Source organism: Martes martes, assembly GCF_963455335.1.
Source record: "Martes martes genome assembly, chromosome: 11".
Taxonomy (NCBI): domain Eukaryota; kingdom Metazoa; phylum Chordata; class Mammalia; order Carnivora; family Mustelidae; genus Martes; species Martes martes.
This window is the reverse complement of record NC_137899.1, coordinates 47,135,425-47,146,986: the sequence shown is the minus strand read 5'-3', so window position 1 is coordinate 47,146,986 and position 11,562 is coordinate 47,135,425.

Here is an 11,562-nt window from a genome sequence, read left to right as displayed (position 1 = left end):
AGATGATCATAAATTATGAATGGCTTTACTTGATATCATTTTGACTTAATACTTCAGGATGTTCCCCAGAATGGAGGGGGTATATTTGAAGAATATGGTCTGCCATACATTTTGTACCTGACCTAGTACCATTTCCATGGAGACCCATTGCCCAGAGATCGTGTTAGTTGTACGTGCTGTGAAAGTGTTAAGTAGCGTCACAATAAACACAGGCCACACTAATAATCTGTGAAGTATTTTCCTAGTTTTAATGAGAAAGTGGTTTTTGAACTTCTGTGTGCGTGCATTTTGAATAACTTTGAGTTTAATCAGGAAAAAAAAGGTGAAAATGTTGGGAAAATATGGTGTATTACTCAGAGGCAGCAAAGGTGAATCCTGGACAGGATTTTATCTTTTGTGTTAATCTTCTAGCCTCTTTCATGCTATGTGTTAAGTGGTGTGGGGGGGGGGCAGTGCTATTAAGTTAATATCCTAAGAGCCAGCAGTACAAATCCATTTAGAAGGGAAAAAATTTATTCCTTAAAAAAAAAACTTGATACATAATTGGTGAGTTAATGTTTTTGAAAAACTTAGGTTTGCTAACCTATCATTTTCAGAAGTCCGTCATAGAAATCTTTTATATGGACTATTCTGTATTCTGTATGTCCTATATATGAGAGTTCTGTAGGATGAGCACATGTCCCATATCTAGGCACCTGGTTATAAGAAGAGAGCTATGTTGGTGTTAGGGAAGGATTATTGAGCTGGGAGGGCTAGGTTAGATACCTAATGGGTTAATGTTTTACAGGGCCAAGGCCTATAATCTTGGGGACATTTTCTACCAGACAGGAGTCATTTACATTTGTGTCATACAACAATCTACAAGTTAACCTGTGACTTTGCCTTCTCTTGGCTTTTGATTAATAGTATATACTGTCAGTCAAAGATACTGTCTCATAGGTAATTAAACAGTCCTTAGATGGGATTGCTCCCATGTAAATTCCCCAGTGCAAAATTAAAAAGATTTTCTGCTTTCCCTTTGCCTTATTTCTAAGTTGTGAACATTTTTTTTTTCCTTAACAGAATAGTTATTCGTGTGTGAGTAGCACTCTGTAAATGTTTCTAAAACATAGGAAAATGATTTAGGTGGTGACACACTGGGAGCTTATGCTAAGGGTTAAGCTTTGAGTATAAAACCCATCTTTATAAGATAGGAATTTCTTCTTTGTTTCCCAGAAGGGGGAGAGATGAGATAATGGAGAAGGGGCCAGAAAGAAAAAGAGTCAGGGAGAAAACATGAGACTGAGCACTGCATGGGGAAGGCCAAGAGAAACCAATAGTTGTGACTCTACCAGAAGGAATATTGAAAACAGAAATACCTAAGATTTTGAGTTTTTGTACTGTGCAGTAGGAAATCTAATCCATTTCTCTTGCCTTCTATTCTTTATGAAATTCTGTGCTCATGAATGCTTTATGTGTGCTTTTTAATTTTGTTTTTAGAAACTGGTTAAAGGGCTCAATTACATTGGTAGATTATTCGTTTATAATCCATTTATGTACTAATGACGTTTGAACCCAATTGGGTGCTAAGCATGTATGATTTGCTGGATACACTGTGTTTAATCAACTGCAGAAAACAAAGAGCCTTTGTGGATCGTATAGCTTAGTGCAGAAGTCAGGCAATAAATAAAGACATAAATATGTAATTATAACTTTTGCTGAGTGCTATAAAAATAGGATTCGGTGATAGAGATTAGTAGGTTTAGAGATGTATTTTAATGACACCATCAAGGAAAGCCCCTCTAGGAGGAGGCCTTGAGGCAGATCTGAAGCAAAGGCCACCCAAGGAAAAGGAGGTGTCCCTGGATTTTTGTTTTTTTTTAATTTTTTTAATTTTTTTTAATAAACATATAATGTATTATTAGCCCCAGGGGTACGGGTCTGTGAATCGCCAGGTTTACACACTTCACAGCACTCACCATAGCACATACCCTCCCCAATGTCCATAACCCCACCACCCTCTCCCTACCCTTCCTCTCCCCCCCCCACCCTGGGCCACCCTCAGTTTGTTTTGTGACAATAAGAGTCTCTTACGGTTTGTCAGCATTTTTGTTTCTAAGGGCTGCCATAACAACCACAAACTTGGTGGCATAAAAGAGTAGAAATGTGTTTTCTCTCAGTTGTGGAGGACAGAAGTCAAAAAAGCAGGTGTTATCAGGAGGGTTGTTCCTTCTGGAGGCACTGAGGGAGGACAGATCCAGGCCTCTGTCGTCAATCTTGGTGACAGCCAGTAATCCTCCACACACCTTGGATTATAATTGTATTCCTGCAATCTCTGCCTCTGTCTTCATGGTGTCTTCTGCTTTTGAATGTCTGTGTGTCACAAGTCTCCCTTTGCCTTTCTCTTGTAAGGAAGCTGTCCCTAGATTTAGGGGACACCCTGAATCCAGGATGAACGCTATTGGAATTCTTAGTTACGTCAGTGCAATTTAACCACTACCCTAGGCAGAGGGATTAACCTGCGCCAAGACTTGAAAAACCCGGAATACACCAGCTCTCTTTACACCTTAAAGGCCTAGAGAATCAACAACAAATTTAGCCAACCCCACACACAAGAAGGGAAATAATCAAGATTAGAGCAGAGATCAATGAGATAGAAACTAGAGATACAGTAGAACACATCAACGAAACTAGAAGCTGGTTTTTTGAAAGAATCAATAAGATTGATAAACCACTGGCCGAACTAATACAAAAGAAAAGAGAGAGGGCCCAAATTAACCAGCACCGAGAAAAGTTGTGATAAAGAGCTTGGCATGTTCAAGGAAAGAAAGAACATTTAGGATGAAAGGAAGGACAGATCACGTTGAGTTGATGTGGTAGGCGGCGTTGTCCTGTTTGTTGGCAGCTGCATGAGTGACTAGAATTAGAGAATGAGCCTCTTGTGAGTTTTCAGCCACATGGGGAATAATTTGGGCTTCTCGGAATCTGGAATGGGGATTGAAGTTGTCGGTGAAATTCATTTGATATTCAAATTACTAATATTCATCGCTTCTATCCAGTATTCTAAAATGCCTTGTGACTTATACCGAGCTTACTCTAAGAGGATATGCTGCAAACTTATGTGTAAATTATCTTCAAAATTACCACTTGGCTTGTTCATTCCAAAGAGGTCATTTTTTTAAAGGGCTCTGGCCTCTCTTATTGTGACCATATCCCATTTCTGAGGTTGATGCCTAATGGTATTTTTTCTATTTCACATTTATGTGAAAAAGAGTGAAGCCTGCGACTGTGCCATAGTATTGTTCAGGTTACACAGACCAAGACTTGTCCTGTGATGTCCACACACATGGCACTGCAGAGAATTGTTGTAGATGTATATGTCACCAATTAGAAAAGCCTGTTGAGGTTTCTTTTTTAAGATAGGCCAATGGAATTCAGCTTAGAGTATGAAATAACCTGCTCTGGAGTCCTAGTGAATCTGAAAAATTCCTGTCCAGGTAAATGAATTCTATTAGCATCAGTTTTGTCTCCTATTAAGGAATTCTTTTTAAAACTCTTTACTTCTGGAGCATCACTTTATATAATTGAGGACAACTTGTAAGAAGGCGGCAGTATGCAGCTGGATTATAGCCGATGGCTTCATTAAGTACAAATAATAATAATAATATAAATAATAAACAATAATAAAAATAAATAATATAATAAAAATAAATAATAAAGAGACTTCTCTTAACCTCTTAAATATGGCTTTTCTACATCCCTGCCTAGGTGCCGAGATTACTGATGTGTCCTGATAGCAAAACTTCCTCCACGTAGGGTTGTAATCATTTTTGTACATTTTAGGGTGTATATCTTTAATCCTGTCAGCCCCTAACTTCAGTGCTGAAACACTAATAACATTAGTATTAAGAACAAAACTAGGAATACTACAAACAATTAGGAATCAAACAATAGTATTTTTTGCATTTCTGAATAATTTCTACTAACAATTTCTACTCCTTATAATTTCCTCTGAAAATAATTTAACAGCAGCATCCTCATAAAGGAACCACTTGATGAATAATCTAAGTGCTGCTGAAAAAATAATTGAGAAATACACTAGAACAAAGTCAATTCACTCTAACATACACCTGTGTCCCTTCCTTCTGCAAAGAAAAATGGAAATAAACAGATTATAATTGGTCTTTCTGTCAGGCAGTTGATGGACTTTAAAAAATAATTTATAGGATACAGAAGTCTGTCCTTAATGAGCATTTTCCTCAAATATGCATTGATGTGTGGGATGCACGTTTAGGGACTTCAGGGACCTATATATTTTAATAATTGGAAAACTACGGCAAATGACCATTTAAAAATTAAAAGCAGGGGGCGCCTGGTGGCTCAGTTGCTTAAAGCTTCTACCCCCCGCTCAGGTCATGATCTCAAGGTCCTGGGATCAAGCCCCGCATCAGGCTCTGCTTGGCAGGGAGCCTGCTTCCCCCCTTCTCTCTGCCTGCTTGTGATCTCTGTCAAATAAACAAACAAACAAGTAAATAAATAAAATTAAAAGCACAGCAGATGAATTAGTTCAATTGACCTAAGATGCTTGTACATCAATGAAAAGAGCTAACATCTAGCTTCCCATGGAGGAGCAACTGAGATGTACCTCATGGCCATAATGAAACCTGACCAATAAAGGCAGTTTGGAAAATAAGATCGTTGAGATGGCATTTAAACACGGTTAAGGAAATAACCCTGTGTTAGGACAAATGTCAGATTGTTTAGAATAATTTACTGAATAATATTTTGCTGAATATTTTAGAAAATCATGCTCATGTTAGATTTTTATTTTCCTTTGAAATGTAAAAAGCTTCTCAGGAATTTCTATCCCTTAAGAGAGTTGTAAGTTACTTGTTTGTTGTATTTCTTATGTTTAACTTGGAAGTTGTTTGCTTGTTGTTACATAGTTGTGAATAATGAAATAATAAGATTAAAGCAATATTTGATTACGTCTGTCTCTGTTTTGTTACGTTCCTTCTTTCCCTTTTGGATAAGTAAATATCTTTTATGGTGTTGGGACAATATTTAGACCAGAAGAAAAAAATAATAGAAATTGTAATTTTTTTTTTCAGTCCACAAAGCCCTTTTGAACAAATAATGGCACTAGATAAAATAACTTAGAGGTTTTTGGTGAAAAACACAAAAATTAAGAGCATGAAGTATTATTTATTAATGAACTTCATAGAAAATAATAAGAGGACTTACTTTCTTTTTACAAACAAGTCCATTTAAAAATCTAGTCTTAAAACTAGAACAATAGGCATAGTTAGGTTATAATAAATAGAACCTATAAAGAGTCATGTCTTAGAAAACAGTTGTCATAATCTTCTGGCTCTTCCTTCTGATCCCACAGTAAGTTTTTACCTAGTTAGCCTTTCTAGCGTAATTGGTTGATTAGTTCAGCTTCCTTCTCAAAGTAAAAGGGAAAACTTAAGCTCAGTGGCATCCTTTCTTTTATTTATCCCATTCTCATTCTGCTAGCCTCATTTTCTTCTTAGTTAAAAATAAGTCAGAGGTGTATATACTTCCGACAGCTATAAAATTTACTACTCAGTAAGATAAGAATATGGGATTTAGTATGGTGTATATATTTATTACAGAATATTATTATCTTACAGATTATTCTTTATTTAGAACTCTCAAAGAAAAACTGCCCTGGATAAGTTAAACAGGCAAGGAAAACACTCTTCAAGATTATTGAAATAGAGGTCAAGACCATTGCAGTAGGAGAGAGAAGCTGAACTCAACTCTGCTCGAAAGGCTGGAGAATTTTTGAGCACCAAGGTGAGCTAGTGAAAAACTAATGGGGAATGCATTAGTAGATAGTTTGTCAAGGTGACTAGGTTAACTGTGTTTGCCAGTTGGGGATTATGGAAATTAAGCTATACCCACCACCTGGAACACTGTCTTTCCGGATGATTATATTTCAAAGGATTTGGCTCCTAGGTCTTTGAGAAAGATGTTCCTTGGTTATAAAACTGGCAAGATGCTGGAAGATTTATATTTCAAAGGGAAAGAGAATGAATTTCCAATAGCAGGTTTTCTAAAGTAAGGAAACTTACTCCAGTGTTCTGAGTAAGAGTACTAGTTTTCTGAAGAAAAAAAAGGAATGTTAGAGGGCTAGAGTCACAAAAGAACCTGTCTAAAGTTTAATCAAGCTGAGGGATGTTTTGATCAAAATGAAAATCAAGATCAATTGGCCATGTTTCCAGAGGTTATCTAATACTCTTTTTATAAAGGCTATTTTATTTCCAAGTAGTTGTCAAAGCTAATGAACAGTTGTGTCTATAAAAAATATGAATATAGTTACACTGCTGCTGTCATTGATCACTGTAGCTTTATCTCTAGATTCTAAACTTACAAAGTATAATTGCTTCAGGAGAAAACTGTCCCCACCAAAATTCATATGTTAAAGTTCCAACTCATAATGCAACCGATGTTAATAAAACTGTATTTGGAGATATGGTTTTTAGGAGTTAACTAAATGAGGTCCTGATGGTGGGATCTTAAATCTGTAGGACTGGTGGCCTTATATAAGAAGAGAAAGAGAAGGATATCATTATCCTCCATGCAAGGACATAGGGAGGAGGTGGCCATTTGCAGGCCAGGAAGAGAGCTATCATTAGAACCTGACCATACCTGCACTGTAATATTAGACTTCAAGCCTCTGGAACTGTGAGAAAATAAATGTCTGTTGTTTAAGCTGCCCAGAATATAGTATTTTGTCATCGCAACCCAGGATGACTAGTACAGTAATGAAAATAGCATACTTCAAAATGTTCTGTATAGATGGGTTAACATATCCTGAAGCATAGTCTTCAGGGGTACTTATCTGATAACTTCAGGTCTAAGATGACTTTTCTTTGCAATAGGATTGATGTGCGTTTTCAGTGAATGAAGACCACAGTCCATTTGGTAATTTCCCAAGTTTTTTGCTTGTATTTATCAGGTAGTACTTTTTTTTTTTTTTTTAAACATTACACCTTGGAGTGCAGTTAGAGGAAGGATAAAGGCAGCTAGTGGTAGCTTTTGACTCAGTACCTTTCAACAAAATCATTAGAATCCAGTCCAGCTTGTGGTGTGTCTTTGGGTCAGTTTCAGCTGTATATAACGGGGTGGGTGGGAAACAAGACCATTTTCTGAATTTCTTCCACCAGCTGTGAGTGAGTGGTTGGTGTGGAGATGAGGAGGGTGGACCCCCATACATAGTTTTTTCTTATTTTAAAACATTTCTATGAGATTGTAATCCCACTGGATGAAGGGACTCGACTGCCTTGTTTACCTGTATGGAGATAACTTCTAAAATCGTGTCTGGGACATAATCTTTTAATCAGTAGTTTCTTAACACAAGAATGAAATAAAGAGTAGAGGGAATTAATACTGCAAACACAGATGAAGGCCATTTTATGAGCTATTATTTTAAAAACGTTGAAAAAATAGATCTTTCTGAAGGTAGTAAAGAACTATTGAAAATTTCCAAGAGGAGACATGATTATTTGTTTTGCACTAATTATGTTTTTGTTTGTTAGACCAAATCGGTGCCTTTTTTCAAAATAATCATTTACCTTTTTATAGATGCTGAAAGGACAATTAATGAAGAAATGATTACTTTAAAATTCTTTGGATTTGAAATATTTTCTGTATAGTTTTGAAGCTAGGTTTGTTAAGAAAGACGGAGATTAACTTTATAAAATTGGCTAAAAATGAGGCAAAAACATTTGTGATAGCAGTCCAGGACATGAGTCTCTTCAGTTAGTTGGAAGTACCAGTGCGATTTTTTTCTTTTGGTTTTGAGTGAAACTGAAGGACATTATATGTGATTTTTAAAAAACTTTTACAGACTGCTCTTGAGGTATAATATACATACAGAAAACTGCATGTATCATAACCCCTTCAATTAATTTTCATAAAATGAACATTTTCAGTTAATCTTAGACTGGGAAGCCCCCATCGTGCAAGAGTAACAATTCCTCTGCCTTCTAACATAGATTACTTTAGCCTTTTTGCATATTTTATGTAAATGGACTTAAACTACATGCACATCTTTGTCTCTAGCTCTTTTGCTCAATGTTATGTTAGAGTCAACCATATTTTTTCCTGGTTTGTAGAGTGCTAATTCTTACTGCTGTATGCATTTCTACTGAATATACATTTAAATAACTACTGTATCCCAGAGTGTGTAGCTGCGGCCAAAATTTTTCCAAAATGACACATTCAGTTTACCCACTAAACAGGAATTTTTGAAACCAGTATTTGAGACCATTATTTCACATCCTTCCCAATACTTGGTATTACCTTTTTAAAAATTGATTTTAGCCTTTCTACACTTGATCTTAGCCAAAAGCCGAGAAGCGATTGATTTTAGCCTTTCTAATAGAGATTTAATGATAAATGAATTGTGGTTTTGTTTCCTTATTTAAATAAGTATGTGTGCACCATTTCACCTGCATGTGCACTGTTTCACCAGAATGGTATTCTGGTCATTAAGAAACTTTCTTTTGTGGGGTATCAGGTCTTTGGCAGAAGTCTTTAGTTGAGTTGATATGTAAGAGGTCTTTATATATGATGCATGTAAGTCCTTTGGGTATGTGTAATGCAAATATCAACCACACAGTTTGTATTATTTTCCTTATTGTTTAATGAACAAAATATTCGATCTTAATGTGGTTCAATTAATTTTCAGTCATTAAACAACCCTTTGTCGCTTGCTTAAAAAATATTTCCCAACCCCACATTCATATAGATGTTTCATATTTTATTTTAAAATATGTATTGTTTTAGGGTGCCTGGGTGGCTCAGTGGGTTGAAACCTCTGCCTTCGGCTCAGGTCATGATCTCAGGGTCCTCGGATCGAGCCCCGCATCGGGCTCTCTGCTCATTGGGGAGCCTGCCCCACCCCGCCGCCTGCCTCTCTGCCTACTTGTGATCTCTATCTGTCAAATAAATAAAATTTTTTAAAAAAATAAAATATGTATTGTTTTAACTTTTGTGTTTGGATTGGCAGTCAGTCTGGATTTGTGTTTTGTTAATGATGGATGGGTCCAGGTAGATTTATCCCATTAGAACATTTAATTTCTCATGCCATTTGTAGAAAAGACCACTTTTCCCCATTGTACTGCAGAGTTATTTTGTCATAAACTAGGTGACAGGAATGTATACACAAATTTGTGTGCGCTCCATTTTTTTCCATTGGGAAGTTTATCTGTCCTTGTGCCTATCCCATATTGTCTTAATACAGCTTTATAGTGACACTTGATACTTGGTAATGTTAGTACTTGAGATTTGTTCCTTTGGAGATTGCTTTCGCTATTCTTGGCCTTTTACATTTCTGTAATAGTTTTAGGGTCATCTAGTTTCCACCAAAATTCCTGAGATTTAGATTGGGATTTATACTACTGATCTACTGCTGCACAATGAATCACCTTCAAATCAAACAGCATAAAGCAATATGTGTTATCTCAAACACTTAGCTATCTGATGGTTCTGGTATCTCTCAGGAGGTTATAGGCAAGATGTCAGTTGGGGCTGCATTCATATGAAATGTTGACTAAAGCTGAACTATCCACGTTTGCTAAGACTCGCTCTTGACTCAGTCAGTTCCTCACTATTAGCTGGGCCTCTCTGCAGGGGTGCTTGAGTGATCTCAAGGCATGGTAGGTAGATCGCTTTCCTCAGAGCGAGTTATCCAAGAGAGAGAATGGTGAAAGAAAGTGACCAAAATGGAAGCTGTAGAATCTTAGATAAACTAGTCTCTGAAGTGATACACAGTCATTTCCGTAGCATCCAGTGTGTCACATAGACCAACCCTGGTATAATGTGGGAGCCCATTATAAAGGGGTATTAATATCAAGAGATGAGGATCATTGGAAATCAATATAGAGTCAGGGTTTCATTAAATCTGTAGATAAGTTTTGAAAGAATTTGTATCCAAATATTATTGAGTAATATAACCTAAAATATAATATATCCCTACATTTATTTAGCTCTTTTTAAATATTTCTCAATCATGCCACTTAAGTTTTAGTGTCATTTTCATACATCCTTTGTTAGATTTACTTCTCTAAATATTTGACTTCCAATGCTGCTATAAATTATTTCATTTTTAATTTCTATTGCTGCCGTGAGCAATACAATTTAGTACATTGGTCTTATATCTAGTGAAGCTTCTTAATTTGCTTAGGAGTTCTAAATTTTTTCTAAACAATATTTTACATATTCTAAGTGCACAGATATGTCATCTATTAATAATAGCTTTATCATTTTCCAATCCTTAATGCAATTTTTTTCTTCTTGCCATTATTACATGGGTGAGGATTTCCAGTAAATATTTAAGAGAAGTGATGATGAACATTATTGTCCTATTTCTTTCTCCTGATTACTGAGGTATAATATGCATACAGTAAAGTGAATATCAGAAATGTATAGCTTAATTTTTGCAAGAAGAACACATCCATCCAAAAACTTAACAGTCAGAAATCCTCATCTTGGAAGTGTAATCAATCTCTTGACTTCAAACCATATACTTTTACCTGCTTTTATATTTGTGTAAATGGAATCATACAGTATATGATCTCTTGTTTCTCAAATTTTTTGCTTTGCCACCCATTAGAATTTGTAGGTAATCTTTATATGGTAAAGTAAATTCCCTGCTATTTCTGGTTTGACAAGAGGGCTTTTTAAAAATGATACGTGGGTGGTGACTTTTATGAAATTCTTTTACTTTGTCTATGAAAATAGTTGTTTTTTCCTTTCTTTTTCTGTTGATGCGATCTTTCATAGTGATTTGATTATTAAATTAGCTTTTCATTCATGGATAAGTCCCTTTTGGTCACGGTGAACCATTTCTTTTTAATTATCACAGAATTTGACTTGCATATATTTTATTTAGGGTTTTTGTCTATATTCTGGAGGATGATTCCTTGGTACTTTGCTTTTTTTATAATGTCTGTGTCATGTTTTGGTAGCAGGATTCTTCTGGCTTCTTAAAATATATTAGTGAATGTTCTCTTTCTATTATCAGGAAGAGTGTTTAGTATTAGTATTAGTATTAGTATTTTCTATGTATATAATATTTCAAAGAATTCACTGATAAAAACATCTAAACCTAGGTTCACTTTTGTGAGAATGTTGTCAATTACAGATTTAATTTCTTTACTTGATAAACCAAGTAATTCCGGTTTTCTATGTGCTCTTACCCCTCCTATAGTTTTATTTTGAGGAGTTTTTGCAGTTCATTCCAATATTCTAATTTACTACTAAAAAGTTGTTCATAATCTCTTATGATCTTTTTTGATCCAGCTAGGAGAAGTATAGATGCTACCATATTGCCATTTGTCATCCTTGATTTCGTTGTCTTATTCATTCTAATTTTTTTTTTTTTTACTCAGTCTTGCTAGAGGTTAATCAATTTTATTCATATCTTCAAAAATTTAAAGTTTGCTTCTTTTGAATGTTTGCATTATATTTTATTGATTTGATTTATTCTTTTATTTCTTCTCTTTTATATTTTTAGATTTGACTCACTTTTTCTTTCCAACTTCTTGA